Below are 19,554 nucleotides of genomic sequence, written 5' to 3' on the forward strand. Positions count from 1 at the left end.
CGGCCCCGCTCGACTGTAGCCTTTGCTTACTTGCTTTATTCAGAATTTTGATAATTTCTGTTTAATTTTTCAAAAAATCCTTACATTTGTAACCTGAATTTATAGGCACAGAAATGTATATTTTGTCCAAATCATCATCATGACATTTTATATCAATTTTGATGTAACTTACCTTTTACTAATGGCCAAAAAAAATTCCACACACTCTCACAATTTGTGTTTCAATTTTAAATAAATTTGCATCTTGTTTATCTTTATTAGATGTAATTTAAAGATAAACCATCATCATCTTCATATCAATATACATAAATATGTATGGACTAAAACTATTTTTCTTAATCTCTATGGGATTTTGTTTTTTATCTTTTTTTAATATTTGACTTTATTCTTCCTAAGACGACTTGGCTGTTGCTGGTTTTCAGTTTTTTGTTTCATCAAAAATTTTTGGCTACATTTTCATTTGAATTTATTTTTTTTACAAAGTAATGTTAAAACTACATTCTTGTTGTTGTTGCTTTTTGGCATTTAATTTTATGAACATTGATTTGTTTTTTCTTTTTTGTCATGTGTTTGTTGTTAAACTTAAATGAAGACAAAATTCCTTAAATTATAATAAAAATAGACAGGATATAAAAAAAGATTTTTTTAGTTATATTTGGTGTTATTTCTTTATCAATGTCTGCTGTGTTCTATTATTAATTGGGGGGAGGATTAAGGAAAGGATTTGTCAACAATGGATTTTTGAGAAAACAGTATTTTTTTTGAGGATTAAATGGAAGAGAAGACATAGATGCAGTAGGGCAATATGGAAGGCCTTGTTGTTTATCATTATGGAAGTGGAAGTTGCTATATACATACAAAGAAATGATGATTTCTGTTAATAAAACTAAGCTAGTTTAATTTAATTTAAAACTACTCTAGGACTAGAGTTTTTTTATTTATTTCTATTTTAATAAAATATATTACTTGTTGTTTTTGTTGCTATTATCTTATTGTTATTTAACTTCTTTCTTTTGTACACAAAATGGAATCATCTTAAACTACAATGGATTTATTTTAATTGTTTTTGTTGCTTTTAATTATTATCTATTTTATTATTTAAAAATTATTGTTTCAAGGGGTTTGGGTTTTTCTGTTTTTTGTTTTTTTTTTATTTCTTGTGACTTGAACTTTCTACACTGTTGTCCTACTAAAAATTCTTATTTCTTATATATTTAGTTTTTTTTTTCTGAAGAGTTTTTTACATTCCATTCTTTTATTTTTAATAACATTGATTGTATTTGTCTTAATTGGTTTCATTAAAAATTTGGCATCTCTGTTATGGTAGCGGCAGTACAAAGTACATCTGTATATAAAAACATATTTCCAATGATTAACATTTTTTTTACGAAATTTCTAAAAGAGTCACAATTTATAATCTATTCAAGAATATAGGTATTTCATATGTAGAGGAGGAATCTTAGACGATTTCTCATCAAAAAGAATAAAATATGTTAAAAAAGCCTTATTGCAGTGGGAGTTCTAGACGAGGACCTCATAACTATGGAAAATCTATAGAAGCGCTTGAAACATAAGTCTTTAAAAAAAAAAAAAAAAAACTTCTGGAGTCCTATAGACCTACTCTGCAAATTTTATCGATACATTGGTAGTTGTTTATTTATTTATTTTTTTTTTGTAAAAAAAAACAAACAATTTAAAAAGTATCAGTCGGTATTGCCGACAGATATATACCCTCAGCCTATGTTCGATTAAATAATCGAAATATATTTGACTAGTGTTATTCAAACGTTTGGCCCTCTATGGAGCAGGTTTCGAAGGAATGAACCAATATTGTTCATTTCGTATCGGACCCAAAAATATGATATAAATATTCCGACGTTCCTGGTATGGATTATATCGACTCACCCCTTCACTTTATATGAGATATGTAATAATTTTTAGAAAATGTTAAAATGTGCGTGATGTACCAGATAGAGTCTACCGAAATATTCCATTTTTATACTTCATCTGATACAAATAAAAAATATTGAGCGAAATATTGGGCAAATTACAAGAAAGGATATTTATTTCCAATTTTATGCGAAATCATAAATTCCTATAAATTTCATATTCATATCAGGCTTCTTATTGAGAGAAACATTTGAGCATAGGAAGTAGTAAAGAATTGCTAAATTGTTTCGAAAGTTATGACACATAAAATTATTGAAAATCGTGACCTTTTGTGGGTGAGGTACCGGAAGGGGTTTCCAGATTTATATCAACTTCACAACAGATCTTGTGTTGGCAAAAATATTTGTATGTGTGAAATTTGAGGAGAGTTGGATGCTTATTTCGCTTTATTTGAGTGTTTTGTTTTTCAAAATCTTGAACCCAATGTATGGGGGAGGTACCAGAAGAAGTGGTTCGATCTATACCACCTTTATAACAGATCTTTTGTTGATGGAAATATTGAGATGTGCCAAGTCTAAATGGAATCGGATGTTAATTTGACGTTTTATGAGCTTCATGGATATTCAAAATTACGACACTTTGTGGGGAGGTACCAGAAGGAGTGGACCGATACATTCCATGTCAACACCAGACCTTGGGCTAATAAAATTATTGGGATGTGTGAAATTTAAAGACTATCGGACTCTTACATCACATTTTTCTCTTTCTGTGCAGAAAATATTTTTTGAAAATTTCTACCTTTTGGGGGGAGGTACCAGAAGGAGTGGACCGATACATTCCATTTTCACTCCAGACCTTGGTCTAATACAATTAATGGGATGTGTGAAATTTGAAGACTATCCTTTCTTTTTCTGTGCAATAAATTCGTTTCTTTGAAAATTTTGACATTTTGTGTGGGAGGTACCAGAAGGAGTGGACAGATATTGCCCATCTCCGAACTCGATCTAAGTTTGACAAAAATATTACGATATACCAAGTTTGGATCAAATCGGATACTTCCTTCGAAAGTTATCGTGCGCACCAGCCAGACAAACAGACGGACGGACGGACGGACATCGGTAAATCGACTCCAAATGTTCTGAAACGGATTTGGTCCAAAGAGACCTAGGGTCTGAAACCGTTATTTAGACTAGGCACGTTTTGACCGTATCAAATGATATATACCCTCTGTAGCCATATGGCTTAAGGTATAACAAAGCAGACACATTTTTTTTTTCAAAAAAAATAAACAATGAATAAAGTTGTAAAAAAGTTACAGAATAGGGCCCGTCATGCCGTTTGTAACACCTCTAAATACCGTCATAAACCCCATAAAGTATCATGATCAGCATAAAATTTAAAGTCGATTTAACGATGGCCGTCTGTCTGTCCGCCTGTTGAAATCACGATGCAGCTCACATTATTTGACGTAGAGCTTTGGCACCGTTGTTTGCTTTGTGTCTAGGATGGTTGGTATTGAAAATATCGGTTCACCCATATAACGATACCTCCCGGTATTCGGTATTTTGATAGTTTTAGCCACATATTTCCACCAATTTGTCTAGAATTGGTAATTTTAGTTCGTTATAGGTTCTAGCTCTAGTGGCGGAACATTGCACATAGAGGACCACGTTTTCGTATAGCCCCCATATAACGGTACCTTCCGATATTCGGCATTTTTCTAACATTTTTCCATGGATTTGCCTAAAAATGATGTTTGTAGTTCGTAATGGATTCTAGATGCGATGGAGGAACATTGTACATGTAGGTGCACGTTTTCGTATAGCCCAGGTACCTCCCGATATTAGATATTTTAAAGGTTTTACCCACATTTTTCTACGGATTTGTCTAAAAAATTGTATTTTTTAGCTCATAATGGGTTCTAACTCCGGTGGCAGAACATTGAATATCTAGGTCCACGTTTTCCTATAGCGCACATACAGCAGTTCCATTGGATATTTGACATTGTGACGATTTATGCCACATTTAGGTTTGTGTGAAATTTTGTATTTGTACTCCATAATGGGTACTACAATCGGCGTCGGAACATTGTCCATATTGCTCCTAGTCACATTTATCCACTAAATTATTAAAAAAAATGGTATTTAAGACTCACAATAGATTACACTAGTTGTAGTATGAAATTGTCTATGTAGGCTCCCGTTTTAGTATGGCCTTGTTATATGGATCCAAACATTCTCCTACCCATTTTACTGGAGTTTGTAGTTTAGTACAGATACTCTTGCATAAAAATGTTTTCTTTATCCAAATGCATAAAAATGTTTTCTTTATCCAATGGTGGAGAGTATTAGAAATTCGGCCCGTCCGAACATAACGTCTTCTTACTTGTATTAGTTTCAAAAGGAACTGCAAAGATCTGCCATTTCTTCGTCGGAAGGAACACATGCATCGAACAATATAAACATCTATCTCCAAATCAATTCGCTCTCTCTCTCCCTCTCTCTCTCTCTCTCTCTCTCGAAATTCAATATTTGACTCTTTGAATAGGAAATTATATAAATTATCGCATTACTTTACAAAACAGTTTATAATGGTTGAGCACATCAGTACTTTCCCGGCTCCGACTGCGCTGCATCTCTTCTTGAATGTTCTGTAAATAAAAGAAAAGAAAAAATATGTTAGATTTTTTTTTTAAATAATGTAATTATTATTAAAAGTTACATAAATCAAGTATAATCGAAATTAAGTAGAAACATAGTTTAAGCTTTGGAGTGATGAGACCATTAAAACACAAATATTGGTGCCTAGCCTGGGCTTACGTCAAGCTTTTCTGCGAGTTCAGCCATTTTCCGTGGTACAATGGGTATGGCGTCATAAAAACCCCAATTCTATACTCTAACAGTAATCATAATTCCAAATTTCAGGATTCCAGCCCTATCGGTTCATCAAAATCCAAATTGTATCAAATTTAATACCATTTACTACACACAAAAAAAGAATTTCCACAACTCCCTACATTCCTCATTCCTACACTCCAACAGTATTCCTTATTTCAAATTTAAATATTCCAGATCTACAGTTCACCCACGTCAAACTTGTACCAAACTTAGTACCATTTAGTACTTTTCGTGCACATAAGCACAAATTTGGAAAACTACAGGCTGAGATAAAAAAAAAATAAACTGTAACAAAGTCAAACTCCATAATTTTTACATCTTTTTTTAAATTTGATTGAATAAGAGCAAAAAATGCCGGAAATAGTATCAAATGTTAGAATAAGTTTAGTTTTTTTCGAATTGGTCACCTTTGGCATGAATTATGGCCAACGAATCCATCACATGCTACCCGAATGTTGCTCTGCGTTATTTTGGCCCATTACCGGCGAAGCGCTTGCTTGAGGTGATCGACACTTTAATATTTTTTAGTGCCAACCGTGCTTTCCAAAATACTGCAGACACAATAGTCAAAGGGCTTGGTATCCGGAGATTTTAGTGGCCATTATACGCTGGAAATGAAGCGAGGAACCTCATTTTGTAACCATTCTTGGGTGGGGTGTGCTAAGTGCGATGGTGCTGAGTCCTGTTGGAATGTACAAGGTCTGCGGCCAAAATGTTTGCATGCCCAAGGCTTAAATACACCCTCCAGAATATTTTCGCTATAATATTTATTCTAATGCCACGGTCGATTAATACGAGCGGAGAGCGACCATCGGCTGTTATGGCGGCCCACACCATCACCATGACCGGCGCTTGAATTCTGGTGGCCAACCGAAGGTGCAAATTTTCAGCTAACCTCTTTGGCATGTAAACACGATCATTTTGTTTTTGTACAAACAGCTGGACAACGAATGTTTTCTCATCGCAGAAAACCAAATTCGGCAGTTCACCACTTTCGGCCAAGCGAAGCAACTCTTTAGCTCTTTTGAGTCTATTTTATTTCTGTTGCGGTGTAAGTTCTTGCAAGTTTTGGGAATTTCAATGGCTTTACCCCGAGCTCATTTTCAGCTCACGAGCCATTTTTCGTTCACTGCGATGCGGGTTTCGATCAAGTCGCTTCTTTACTTTTCGAACCATTTCTGCTGATGTTGCTGTTTTCTTCCGCTTTCTTGACGTCGGGCTACGCTATCAGTATCACGGTCACGAGCGATGGTATGAGACACAAAAGATTTATTCACATTTAACAATAGCCGCTTGTGGTCTTCTGGTAGCCACTTGTGGTTTTCCAGCCAAATATAAAGAAATCACACTATCACGTTTGAATTCCATCAGGAATAACTTTTTTTCTGGAAAATGCTCACCAAGGTTCTTTTGTACATTTGTAAACAATATAATAAGATGTCACTGGAATAATTTTAACAGCTGTCTGACGAGTGCCTTGGAAATGACAGTAATCTGAAGTTTGTTGTAGTTTTTTCATGTCACCTTGAACATCCTCTGTTTTCACGATTTTTTGGATTACATAGAAAATAATCAAGTTATTCACCTCAATTTCCTAAAGAATTTTTGCATTCTTGTTTTTAGATCTAGAGGGCCTATCTCAATGTTAGGTTGTGTAGAGTATCACATGGTCATCCGGTCCGACTATTTTATATATTTTTATACCCTCCTCAATACTATGGATGGTATATTAACTTTGTCATTCCGTTTGTAACTCCTCGAAATACTCATGTCAGACCCAACAAAGTATATATATTCTTGGCCAGCGTAAAATGCTAAGACGATTTAGCCATGTCCGTCTGTCTGTCTGTCTGTTGTAATCACGCTATCTTTCGAACAAATTGAGATAGAAGGCTAAAATTTTGCACACATGTATATTTTGCCAGTAGGCAGGAGAAATTCGTAAATGGGCCATATATGTCCAAGTTATCATATAGCTCCCATATAACGGTACCTCCCGATATTCGGTATTTTGATGATTTTAGCGACATTATTCACCGGAATTGTTTCGAATTTGGCATTTAAAGTTCGTAATAGATAGTGCAGCATAAAGCAGAAAATGAGCCATGTAAAAAATGAGCCATGTTCGTATAACCCCCATATACCGTTCCCCCCGATATTCGGTATTTTGATGCATTTAGCGACATTATTTACCGGAAATGTTTCAAATTTCGCATGTGAAGTTCGTAATGCAGGTCCACGTCTTCCTATAGCTCCCATATAACAGTAACCCCTATATTCGGTATTTTGATGATTTTAACTACATTATAAACAGATTTTTTCTTCAAGTTTCGCATTAAAATATTGTAATAACTTATGACATAAGTTGCCTATGCAGGTCCAGGTCGTCGTATAGGCATTCGGTATTTTTAAGATTTTAACAGAATTTTTAACGGATTTTTTTTTTTTTTTTTTTGGAAATTGCCAAATTTGTGCCAAATGGTGGAGGGTATTAAAAGCTCGGCCCGGCCGAACTTACACCTTTTTTACTTGTTTTATTTCAATTCAATGTTTGGGCTGTGTGTCTGTGCCTTTAAGGCCTTTAAAATTTTCCTTAATGTGCTTCTTAATTTAAAATACAATTTATATAACCTTAACACAGTAGCGTTCAGATGTAAAAAATTTCTGTTACTTTTAAAAGTTTAAAAAAAATTTGGTATCTATATTAGACATTTTGAAAAAAAAAAACTACCCATTAACTGTTTACGGTAGACTTATACATTTTCAAGCTCACAATGCATTTTGTCTCAAAGTTATGGCAAAGATTTCTTTTATCCAATGACTTATTGAGTTTTCTCAATCTCTGTGGAATTTTCTACGAAAATTTCCTTTAGACCTTGGCATAGTCTCTACGTATTGTAAACAAACCGAAAAAAAAGAGAAAACCTCAAAATTTAATTTAAAAACTTTGGCAGATTTTGTCCAAAAACCATTACAAGCCATTGCTTAGACGAGGCTTTTTGTCCTTTTACTAAATTGCGTGGAGCTTGTTAAAAGAGCCAGGGGGTGAAATTAATTCATTGCTTATGGTTTGTTCAACCATATCTTTATTAAAATTTTAAACAATATTTATGTGTTTAGTGTGTGGTTTGTGTGCGTCCAAAACCAATTTTAAATTAACCACAGAAAAAAAATAATTAAGACCTTCTTGGTGCAAAGAATGTCAATACCCAAGGGGCAGTCTTTGTTATTTGCCGCCTACTAAATTACAAAGCCAAGAAAGAAGGACATTGTCTTGAAAATGCCACCACTAAGACTGACAATTGTGACAACAGCTTAGCAGATAACCCTTTTTTCTTGTTGTTGTATAAAATCCATCCTTGCTTGGTTAAGCTTTTACATGGCATATTAACTTTGTGGTTGACAGTGTTGTTATTTCGGTGCGACTTATCGTCCGTCTTCATCTATTTTTCCTACATCAAATTTATCTTTAATTGACCATCTGCAGTTATTTTCTTTACCAAGAGCGGATCGACTTAGTATCACATTGATATATTTTCTTTTTTATTGTTGTTGTTGTTGTTGCTGTTGGTAATTGGTAACTACAGTGGTCTTTTTGCCATGAAAAATCTCCTTAAGCATCCGTAATGACTTTATAAGCACATTAAACCACTATTAATTGCTTTGGACTTTGTCATTTCCAGTTTGGCCCAAATAACTTGGAGCCGAAAAGTATCTTTATTTCTACTCTTAAATGACATAGAAAAGTATGTGTGTGTGGCGGAAAGTTATTCCACAAATCTTCTAGAGTTTATTGTTATTAAGATAAACTTAAAATTTTCTTGAGAAAAGTTTATTTGGAAAGTTATTACAGCAGCGATTGGTCCTTATGTAGTCTAGGTAAGTTTTTAAAAATTTGCTTGGACATAAAAAAAAAAAACAAAAATTAGAAAGAATGGTCTAATTTTGTATGACTGTGAGAATTGAATGCCAAAGGAAAAATAGAGGGTTTTACCACAAAGGTGTTATTTTGAAATACACGACATTTTGGTATAAGACAAGTAAAAACTATGCCATTATAAAACCAGTAGAGAAAGTCCTATGATACCCTACACCTTTTTGCTAATTTAGTAGAGCTCCACATAACAATTAAAAGTTTTTATGGGAGAATTCAATCATACACGCTATGATTATAATTATAATTTAAAGTTCAATGGACTAAATATGCCAAAGCATTTGTATCTTTTAAATTCGGACTTGTATTGCCCATTTGGTGCGAAATTAATTTGAAATCGGATCAAGATATATTTGGAAACTATATCCAAATCTGAACCGATCTCGATAAAATTTGGCAAATATATTTCGGAGCTGTATTTGATATATTTCCCTAAATATCGTTGTTACGGAGTGCATATTACGGTTGTGGGTAACAAATACAACAAATATGGAAGCTATAGCTATATCTGAACCGATCTTCACCAAATTTGACATACTAGCTTCTAGACTCAATTCGGTCGTAAGTGCCAAATTCCATCCGATTTGGACAAATATTACACGTTTGGTGCACAATAAAAGGTAAATCGGACGAAGTTATATATGGGAGCTATATCCAAATCTGAACCGATCTCGATAAAATTTAGCAAAGGTATTTCTGAGCTGTATTTGATATATTTCCCCAAATATTGTTGTTGCAGAGTGCATATTACGGCGGCGGTGGACAAAAATAACGAATCGGATGAACAATATATATGGGAGCTATAGCTATATCTGAACCGATTTCGATCAAATTTGGCATACATATGTTTATGCCTAATTTGGGTGTATATGCAAAATTCCATACAATTCGGTCTGATATTACACGTTTGGTGCACAATAAAAGGCAAATCGGACGATGATATATATGGGAGCTATATCTAAATTTTGACCGATTATCTCCAATTTCAATAGGGTTCGTCCTTGGGCCAAACAAATGATCTGTGCAAAATTTCATCTGGATCGGGCAATAAATGCGACCTGTACTTTGGTTACAAAAATACATGGACAGACGGACGGACGGACATGCATATATCGACTCAGAATGTGATTCTATGCAGATCATCAAAAGGAACAATGGGTCTATCTCGTTTCCTTCTGCCTGTTACAAACAAATTCACAAAGACATAATACCCAGACCACCTTGTGGTGTAGGGTATAAATATAACGATGAAATCTTCATAAAGCCTGATATTACAAAGCAGTACTATTCCTTACCAGTTGACCATTTTAACAGATATAGACTTTTTCACAATGAAACTGATTTCTCATTCGAGGAGAGCTACCAGAAGCAGTATGTAAGACATAAATATTACGTTATACAACACTTCTACTTCGTCGGCGAAAAGCCTAACCCAAAATTTTAAATTTGTTACAATAGTTCGCGATGAGTCTTACGTTTTTTTTTTTTATCAAATTTATAGTCTTTCAAACTTTTTTCGAATTCAAAAATTGTTCTTTTTCCGCAAATAATTGGAAAATGTATACCTTGTGCCTCAAAAATCGTTCATATAGGAGTTAACCGAGGAGGATATTAGCATAACCTTTGCTCAATGAATCTACATCTCATTTTTCTGTCCAAAACTATTTCAATGTCTCCAGAACCTTAGAAAGCAACAGTGACCTCAATATCAAAGTTAAGAATTCCAGCTCTGTAATGTCCCCCCATTACCAAATTTTGTACCATTTAGTACAATGATAGTACGCATATTCAAAACCAGAGAAGGAGCTCAACCGCAGACACCAAAATTACATCCATATCAAATTTCAGGACTTCAGCTCTATTCCTTCACCCTTCATACCAAATTTAGTACTATTTAGTACTTTTCGTAAAATTATAGCAAACATTTCCAAAATCACCTGATCCTAGACATCAACGGGGAGTTCAATATAAAAATTTAGGGATTCCAGCTCTATCCTTGCACCCAGCACCCAGCACCCAATATAGTACCATTTAGTACTTTTCGAACAATTATTGTTCAAATTTCCATTACCACCTCCATATCTTAATCGCAGACACCAACAGTGACGTATAGATTAAATTTAAGGATTTTGGCACTGTTCCTTAACTCAATACCTAATTCGGTACTATTTAATACATATTTCAAACCCAAATATCAACAAATCAATAATTTCAATATCAATCATCCAATACAAAATTGTTTACCATTTAGTACTTTTGGTAGAATTAAAGTACACATTTTCAATATCATCTCCATATCTCAATTCCAGATACCAACGCAGACTTCAATATTAAAATTGAGGATTCCAGCCCTACCACATCACCCAATAGCAAATTCATTACTTTTCGTACAAATATGGAAAGCATTTTTAAACCACCGCTAAATCTCACTCATAGATACTACTATCTTTAAAGTTTCAGAAATGTAATTCTATCCCTTCACCGAATACCAAATATTGTACCATTCTGTACTTTTCGAACAATTGTAGAGCGCATTTTCAAAATAATCTCCATATCTCAGTCTCAGATATCAACAGTGATCTTAACATACAATTTCGGGATTTCAGCTCTCTAATTTCCGCCAATGCCAAATGTTGTACCATTTAGTACAATTGTTGTACATTATTCAAATCCAGCTCTTTTTCTACATCACAGATACTAAGAGTGAAATCCATATAAAATTTAACAAATTCCTCTCTATTCCTTTAACCAATACTAAATTGAGTACTATACAGGGTGAGATGAAAAAAATGCAACTAACTTCAGACTGCTGTCATTTCTAAGCCACTCGTCCGACAGTTGTTAAAATTATTCCAGTGACAGCTCATTATATTGTTTACAAGCGTACGAAAGCATTTTGGTGAGAATTTTCCAGAAAAAAGTTATTCGTGATGGAATTCAAGTGAGATTTCTTTATATTTGGCTGGAAAACCACAAGTTGCTATCGTTAGAGCACTCCAGCATTCAAATGTGAATAAATCTTTTGTGTCTCGTACCATAGCTCGTTACCGTGATACTGGTACGTAGCCCTGCGTCAAGGAAGTAGACGAAAGAAAACAGTTACATCAGTAGAAATGGTTTGAAAAGTAAAGAAACGACTTGATCGAAACCCGCGTCGCTGTGGCCGAAAAATGACTCATGAGCTGAAGATATCGCAAAAAAGCTAAAGAATTGCTTCCCTTGGCCGAAAGTGGTGAACTGCCGAATTTGGGTTTCTCCGATGAGAAAACAATCGTTGTCCAGCAGTTTGTAAACAAACAAAATGATCGGCACCTTCGGTTGTACACCAGAACTCAAGCTCCGGCCATTGTGATGGTGTGGGCCGCCATAACAGCCAATGGTCGCACTCCGCTCGTATTAATCGACCGTGGCGTCAGAATAAATGCCGATTATTATCTCGAAATTTTTCTGGAGGGTGTATTAAAGCCTTGAACGCGCAAATATTTTGGCCGCAGACCTTGGACATTCCAACAGGACTCAGCACCATCGCACTCAGCATGCGCCACAAAAGAATTGTTGCAAAGTGAGGTTCCTCGCTTCATTCGGCGGATATCACTCCGTTGGACTATTGTGTCTGGAGTATTTTGGAAAGCAAGGTTGGCACCAAAAATACCCAAGTGTCGATCACCTCAAGCAAGGGCTTCACCGGGAATGGGCCAAAATACCGCAGAGCAACATTCGGGCAGCGTGTGACGGTTTCATTGGCCGTTTGAAGGCCATAATTCATGCCAAAGGAGACCAGTTCAAACAAATCTAAACTTATTCTAAAATTTAAAGCTATTTCCGACATTTTTTGCTTTCATTCAATAAAATTTGAAAAAAAATGTAAAAATTATGACGTTTGACTTTGTTGTAAATATCAATAAACTACAATCACCCTGTAAATATCAATTTTTGATAATTTCAATACCAAATAAAGTACCCTTCAGTAGTACGCATTTCCGAAATCACCTCCATGTATTCAAGCTACACACGAACAACGACCCTAATACCAAAATTCACATTTCAAACACTATCAGCTCACCCAGTACCAAATATAGTACAATTTAGTGCAAAACCACCTCTTTATCACATACCTACCACCAATGCGGATCCCAATACCAAAACTTCGAAATTCCAAATTCATCCGTTCACCCTAAATCAAGTAGAAAGCCCCACATTATGTTACGAAAGTAGAGCTAAAAATAGAATAAACGTGTATCCGTATCCGTGTCGCAAAGTAACCTAAAAGAGAGATTAAGATGCAGTTTTGTAAGTAGAGCATCCGCCCAAAATTACCTTATAAACCCATTAATTGATAATACAATTTTTTCCTGGGTTGGATTGGTAGTTTTCTTTCAACTTTCGATTTTTCGAATATGAAGATTTATTTTTCAAAGATATGTAGGCTACTTTCACATTTCTTCTCTTCATAGTTTTTATTTTTATACCCTACAACACTTTGTGTTGGTGTTTTATAAGTTTGATTGGGCCAAAAATTATGTAACACCTCGAAATATTGGTTTCCCACATAGGAAAGTATATATGGATCTTCCTATCTCGCCGAGCTGAGTCGATCTAGCTTTGTATGTTCGTCCGTCCGTCTGTCCATGTTAATTTGTAATCACTCTACAGGTCGCAATTATGGCCCGATCTTCACGAAATTTAGAATGTAGGTGGGGTTAAGGTCAGAATAGAACCCTATATCTTTTGAAGATGATCGCATAATATTTAGGGGTTGATTTTGCAGTTGCTCTACAAGTCACAATTATAGACCAATCCATGCGAAAGTTAGCATGGGGCTAGAGCTTTGGGCTGGGCAGAAGCCTTCCAATTTTGATGGTCATCGGGTAATATTTAGTGGCTGAAATAGACCATAGCATTTGTGATAAATAAAAGTAAAATTTTCCATTAAACCGCGAATATTTTTAATGCCGGCAAAATCACAAATAGACGAACAGGTCAATTCTGACCGTTACGTAGATGCCGATAGTAAAAATATCGGATATATATAGCGAAATATATAAAATGTGTATATACAAAGGAAGGGGGTGTTAGCTAGAATGCTTATATCTCCAGAATGGCTGGAGCGATTTTGACAAATTTTGTAAATTTAGAATGCCCTTTTGGCATAAAAGTATAAAATCTAAAAAATCGCATAAAAATATGCCATTAATGATGTTAATATAGATTTTGTAATATTTTGTGACATTTTTAATTTTTTCATATTTTTTATCGCATACGATTTTTCCAATTTGACTTATAATATTGAAGTATACATTTTGTAAAATGTTTTCACTTTACAACACGGGATGGGGTTATTATATACAGATTGCAATTATCGTCCGATTTTCACAAAAATTTTCACAAGGGTAAGGTTAGGCTCAGAAGGGCCATTGTTTTCCAGGATGACTTCAATATATTTAGGGGTTGAAATGGACCAACCACTAAAATGTTCCTGATTTTGCAGCCGTTATAAAGGTCGCAAATATAAACCAAAGACTCGAAATCTCGCATGTAGTTAGGGTTAGGACAACGGTTAGAATGGACCACTACTTTTGTGTGCAAAAAATACCAACATTACTTACAAGCGAATCCCAAATACACAAAAGGCGAACTTCTGGCTTTTTTATGCTGTTTTCGTTGATGAATATAGCCAAATATCGTAGTCAAGGAAATCATATATATGGGTCTAAATTTGTAGATACATAGCGACTTCTTGCTTTTGGAGATGATCGCAAAATATTTAGGGGTTCAAATGAACCAAAAACAGAAAAAATGTCCTGATCACAAAATTGAAGCCTGAAGAATAGAGTTAAGGACATGGAAGAATTCGTGCATTTTGGATGACCATTGGATTATATTCTATATTTTATATAAACCACAACAACTAACAGCACGACGGAGTGCGTAAATATTGGGCAAATGTCCCTGGTAAAAATGCTTAGGGTAATATCTGTGCAGTGCTCCATGATAAAATTTTAATGGCGAAATCTTCCAAAATGGATTTGGACATAAGGAGGCTTCTATTATATTGTAGTGTTGTAGGGTATCACATGGTCGGCCCCGTACGACTATAGCCTTTGCTTACTTGTTAGTTTTGAATTTGTATTTTAAAGTTTCCCATTTCTTCTCCTCATAGTTTCTATTTTAAAATTTTTATTTATTTTTAATTTTTATGTTTTTATTTTCTGTACTGCCAACAACTTCAATGAAACCATGGCCCTCCGCCGATCAATTTATTATTCATTGTTAACCAATAGAAATGCTCCCAAACCTAATGCTTACAAAGAATAATAATATAATATTTACTATCCCATAAAAACAAAAATGATGCCAAAAATTGATGTTGTTGTAGTTGTATTTCTACTTCTTCTTCTTCTTGCTATCATAAAACCCATAATGAAAAATTATCAGAAAATTTCTTTTGGCTATGTGGTTGGTGGCTCATGCAACAATTAACAAGCAATTCTTAAGTATTAATAAAAACGAAGCGGAAAACTAAACAAAGACGAATGAAATACAACACAACGCAACTGGACAAGAAAATCTGCGAAAATAGTATTTGGGATCCCATCCCAACATATAAGTAACGACATGGACATGGTTTTTTCTTTGAAAACGAGAATAATGGCAGAAATGACAGAAATAATGACGAAGAGATTAGGGAACATAGAATGGCACATAAATACTTAAGCATGACAAATTCATGACCTTTGTAATCCGTTGGGAATTCGTTGTTGTCCCCCCACTGCCAGTTTTATGTTTGTGGTTATTTAGCTAAATTCATGTCGCACAGTGGTTCAGAATACAATTTTTTAGGAAAAAACCCTTAGTTTTTCGTCAGCGACTCGTATATATGTCACTTAAATTTGTTAGTAATCATATAAGAACGAAGCGTGTGCCCCTAAGAATGAATTTGCTTCTTATTGCGAAAATATTTTTTTTTTTTTATATATTCTGAAAAAGAAATAGACACTTCGGGAACTATTATGAACAAAGGGTTTATATTTTCTTAAATATGTAGGTTTATTGTCTATTAGAAACGGTAAAATAAATCTCTGCAACATCTTCACGAAGTGAGCTAATTAGTTTTTGTCAAATTCGAAATTAGGTGGAATGAATAAATTGACGCTCTCTTGATATCTGTGAGCGGAGTATCGGTTTAGCTTTAACTTTCGGTTTAGTGTTCCCAAAAAACCTTTATACAAAAATAAAAATAACTCGGCTGTAAATTTGGCCAAAACGTAAACAATACTTGAAATCGAAGTTATCCTTACAGGGGGACTATTCCAAAAAGTAAACCGATATGACCAATTTTCGGCTCCAACGATTCTGGATGAATATCAAAGATCTTGGTCAAATATCAATGCTCTATCCTAAGTATTGCGAAATTTATCTCAAACTATAGGGATCACTTTGTATATAGCCCAAACTTAACAACATTTGTTCGACATTTCGAGGGTTTAAACCTCAATTTTTAACCAAAATTTGTGTTCACATTGGACGAAGAGTTTTTGTTATTGGTCTACGTTTTTGCAATAATCACCTTTATAGCGATACACTCCGATTTAATTTTTTTTACATTTTCCGTTCAAAGAGGCTTTTGGTTTTTATATCCTAATGGACAGAACACGCTCTTGCAAGAATTTGTCAATATGGGTCTGTTAAATATTGGCCCTGAAGAGACCTTCCTCCCTAGAGGACTTGTAAAAGGTGTTTTATCCTTAGGAGACTTTTATAATGGTATCTTCACAGCAATGCCTAAAAAGTATAATTGCAGAGACCTTCAAAAGAGTATCTCTCTGAAGAAGCAAAAGGTACCATCTCTCTCTCTTTCTCTCTTTTCCTCCCCCTCTTTCTCTATCTCTCTGAAGACATTTAAAAGATCATCCCTCTATAGAAGATCTGTAAAGAATTTTTTCTTTATTAAAAAAAACCAGTTGAAAGTGCTCTATCTACAGAATACCTGTAACTACCCATCTAGGTAGAAAGGGCCTTAAAATATCTTCTGTTTATAAGGAACTCTTAATAAAACAGGCAAGATGTTTGATCTTCTCAAAATAAAAGACCTACGCAATGTATCCTTTAAGAAGACACGGTCTATCCTCTTCTCTCTATAAAAAATGTTTAAATGGACTTTACCTTTTAGGATATTGGTAAAAAGTCTTATGTCTACGTATGACCTAGAAATCAACATCTAGCTAAATATAAAAGGCGTAGAAAAATATATACAGCTATAGGAACTCTGTAAAAGGTCCCTGTTCTGTAGCAACAGAATATTCTATGAATTGAATGAATAATAGAAAACCTGAAAGTAAGGTTAAGCTGCAAAGGAAAAAAAACAATAATTCCTGGTAGCAGACAACTTTTTTTCTGGGCATTATTTTTTACGGTGTTCTCGCAGGTCTTTCATAATTGGCATTTGAGGTAGGCTTTTGTTTGCAAAGTGTAAGATAATTTTAAAAAACGGATCTACGAATAAAATAACGAAATTACAAATTTAAAAGAAGCCCTATTATTTCGATATCGGAATTTCTCATAGTACCGTCCATTTGGACGTATACGTACCATACGCGTTTTCAGTGTAATCATCATACGCCTTAAGGTCCTGTGAGAGATATTCTCTTTAAAAATTACTTGTGAAAAGTTTTATTCATATTTTATATCCTCCACCTCCTCATCATTCCGTTTGTAACTCATCGAAATAAAATTCTAAGACTATTTAGCCATGACCGTCTGTCTGTCTGTTTGTTGTAATCATTCTATCTTTCGAACGAATTGAGATAGCGGGCTAAAATTTTGCACACATGTTTATTTTGCCAGTAGGCAGGTTAAGTTCGTAAATGGGCCATGTAGACCCACGTCTTCGTATAGCCCCCATTTAAAGGTACCTCCCGATATTCGGTATTTTGATGATTTTAGCGAATTTATTACACGGAATTGTTTCCAATTTGGCATTTGAAGTTCGAAATGGATACTACAGCCTGAGACAGAAAATTGTCTGTGCAGGTCCACGTCTTCGTATAGCCCCCATATAACGGTACTTCCCTATATTCGGTATTTTGATGATTTTAGCCACATTATTTACCGGAATCGTTTCAAATTTAATGTTTGAAGTTCGAAATTGATACTTCAACCTAAGGCAGAAAATTGTCTATGCAGGTCCACGTCTTCGTATAGCCCCCATACAACGGTACCTCCCGATATTCCGTATTTTGATGATATTAGCGACATTTTTCACCGGAATTGTTTTAAATTTGGCATTTGAAGTTCGAAATGGATACTACCACCTGAGACAGAAAATTGTCTGTGCAAGTCCACGTCTTCGTATAGCCCCCATACAACGGTACCTCCCTATCATAATGATTTTAGCGTCATTTTTCACCAGAATTGTTTTAAATTACGCATTTAGAGTCCGTTATGGGAATTACAGTTTTTGACAGAAAGTTGCCTGTGCAGGCCAGGTCTTCGTATAGGCTCCATATATCAGTACCTCCTTATATTCGGAATTTTGACAATTTAAGGTACAATACTCACCGAAATTGTTTGAGATGTCGTATTTGAAGTTCGTAATGGAAGCTACAGCCTATGATAGAAAATTGTCTACGCAGGTCCAGGTCTTCGTATAGCTCCTATACAACGGCACCTCCCTATGTACGGTATTTTGATTTTGACTGCATTATTCATCGTTTATTTCAAGTTTCGAATTTGAATATGGTGATGGCTTGTGACAAACAATGCCTATGTAGGTGCACGTGGTACAGGCCCAAATATAACGGCTATATTCGGTATTTTTAAAATGTTAACAGAATTTTTGACGAATGTTATCTTTTTCGAAAAATTTCAAATTCATTCTAAATCTAGCAATAAAAGACAAGTAGAAGATTTTCGTACTATAAACTACTTGTATAATGTCGTTTCTTCTGTCTGTGGACAGATACGAACGGAAAATCCTGAAAGAGATAGTCTTTCTATTGAAGATATGTCAAAAGTTTTATATCTATGTAAGACCTATGACAGGTCTTCTATCGATGAATGACCATTTCATTGTCTTTTCTGGAGGGTTTTTTAGAGGGAATCACAATAACAGGTTTTCTATGGAAATATGAAATATATAATTTTTTGAAGAGAGAAAAAAGAAAAAAGAAGAGAGCAGAAAGTTTTCTAAAGAATTTCTCTCTTTAAAAAAAATATATGTGTGTATGTATGTATGTAGAAAAACTGTACAGGGTATTCCCTCAAGAAAAAGCCCTAAATGAGGGGTTGTCTTTACAAAAAAAAAACCAAGAGATTGCCATCACCGATAGAAGACCTGTAAAATGTCTTCTATTCAACAAAGTCCTGCGAAAAATATTCTCTGTGTAGAAGACATTCAAAGGGTTCTCTTTCTTTGGAAGTCCTTTAAAAGCTTTATCTCTTTCTCACCTTAGAAGACCTATGAATCAACCTATGAAAAAAACGGCTCACGTCAAGTTTTATCTTGTCCCACAGTGCTTCTTACAGTATCCACACTTGAACAAACAATTACACTTAAGTATCATTCGCCGCAATGGCAGTGACAAACCACTTGACAAAATACAACAAAAGTATCCTAGGGCCACATCAAGATGACTTTGCTTTAATATTGTCTTAACACTTTCATTGCCGCCGCTGACGGGTCATTTGGTTGGAGACATTTTCTCTTTTTCTTTCTTTCGTTCTCCGTTTCCTATTTTCCATATAAGTTACTATGCAATTAATTTAATTTTATCTCCCCTTATTGTGGCCAACTGACCAACAAAATCAAGGACCCACTCTTAGCGTAGGAAAGGA

The 19,554-nt window shown here is 34.7% G+C and overlaps 2 protein-coding genes across 2 annotated transcripts in view; one reads left to right on the plus strand and one right to left on the minus strand.

Moving 5' to 3' along the window:
• Positions 1 to 19,554, plus strand: part of LOC101888435 (protein timeless homolog) — a 697,464-nt gene that overhangs the window by 319,135 nt on the left and 358,775 nt on the right. The window lies entirely within an intron of this gene.
• Positions 225 to 19,554, minus strand: part of LOC101895143 (serine-rich adhesin for platelets) — a 198,794-nt gene continuing 179,464 nt past the window's right edge. Inside the window, exon 6 of the mRNA XM_059128020.1 lies at positions 225 to 4,540. The gene's annotated coding sequence lies outside the window, so the exon portion shown is untranslated. The remainder of the gene's footprint in view (positions 4,541 to 19,554) is intronic.

Source organism: Musca domestica, unplaced genomic scaffold (assembly GCF_030504385.1).
Source record: "Musca domestica strain aabys unplaced genomic scaffold, Musca_domestica.polishedcontigs.V.1.1 49, whole genome shotgun sequence".
In the NCBI taxonomy this organism is placed as follows: Eukaryota; Metazoa; Arthropoda; class Insecta; order Diptera; family Muscidae; genus Musca; species Musca domestica.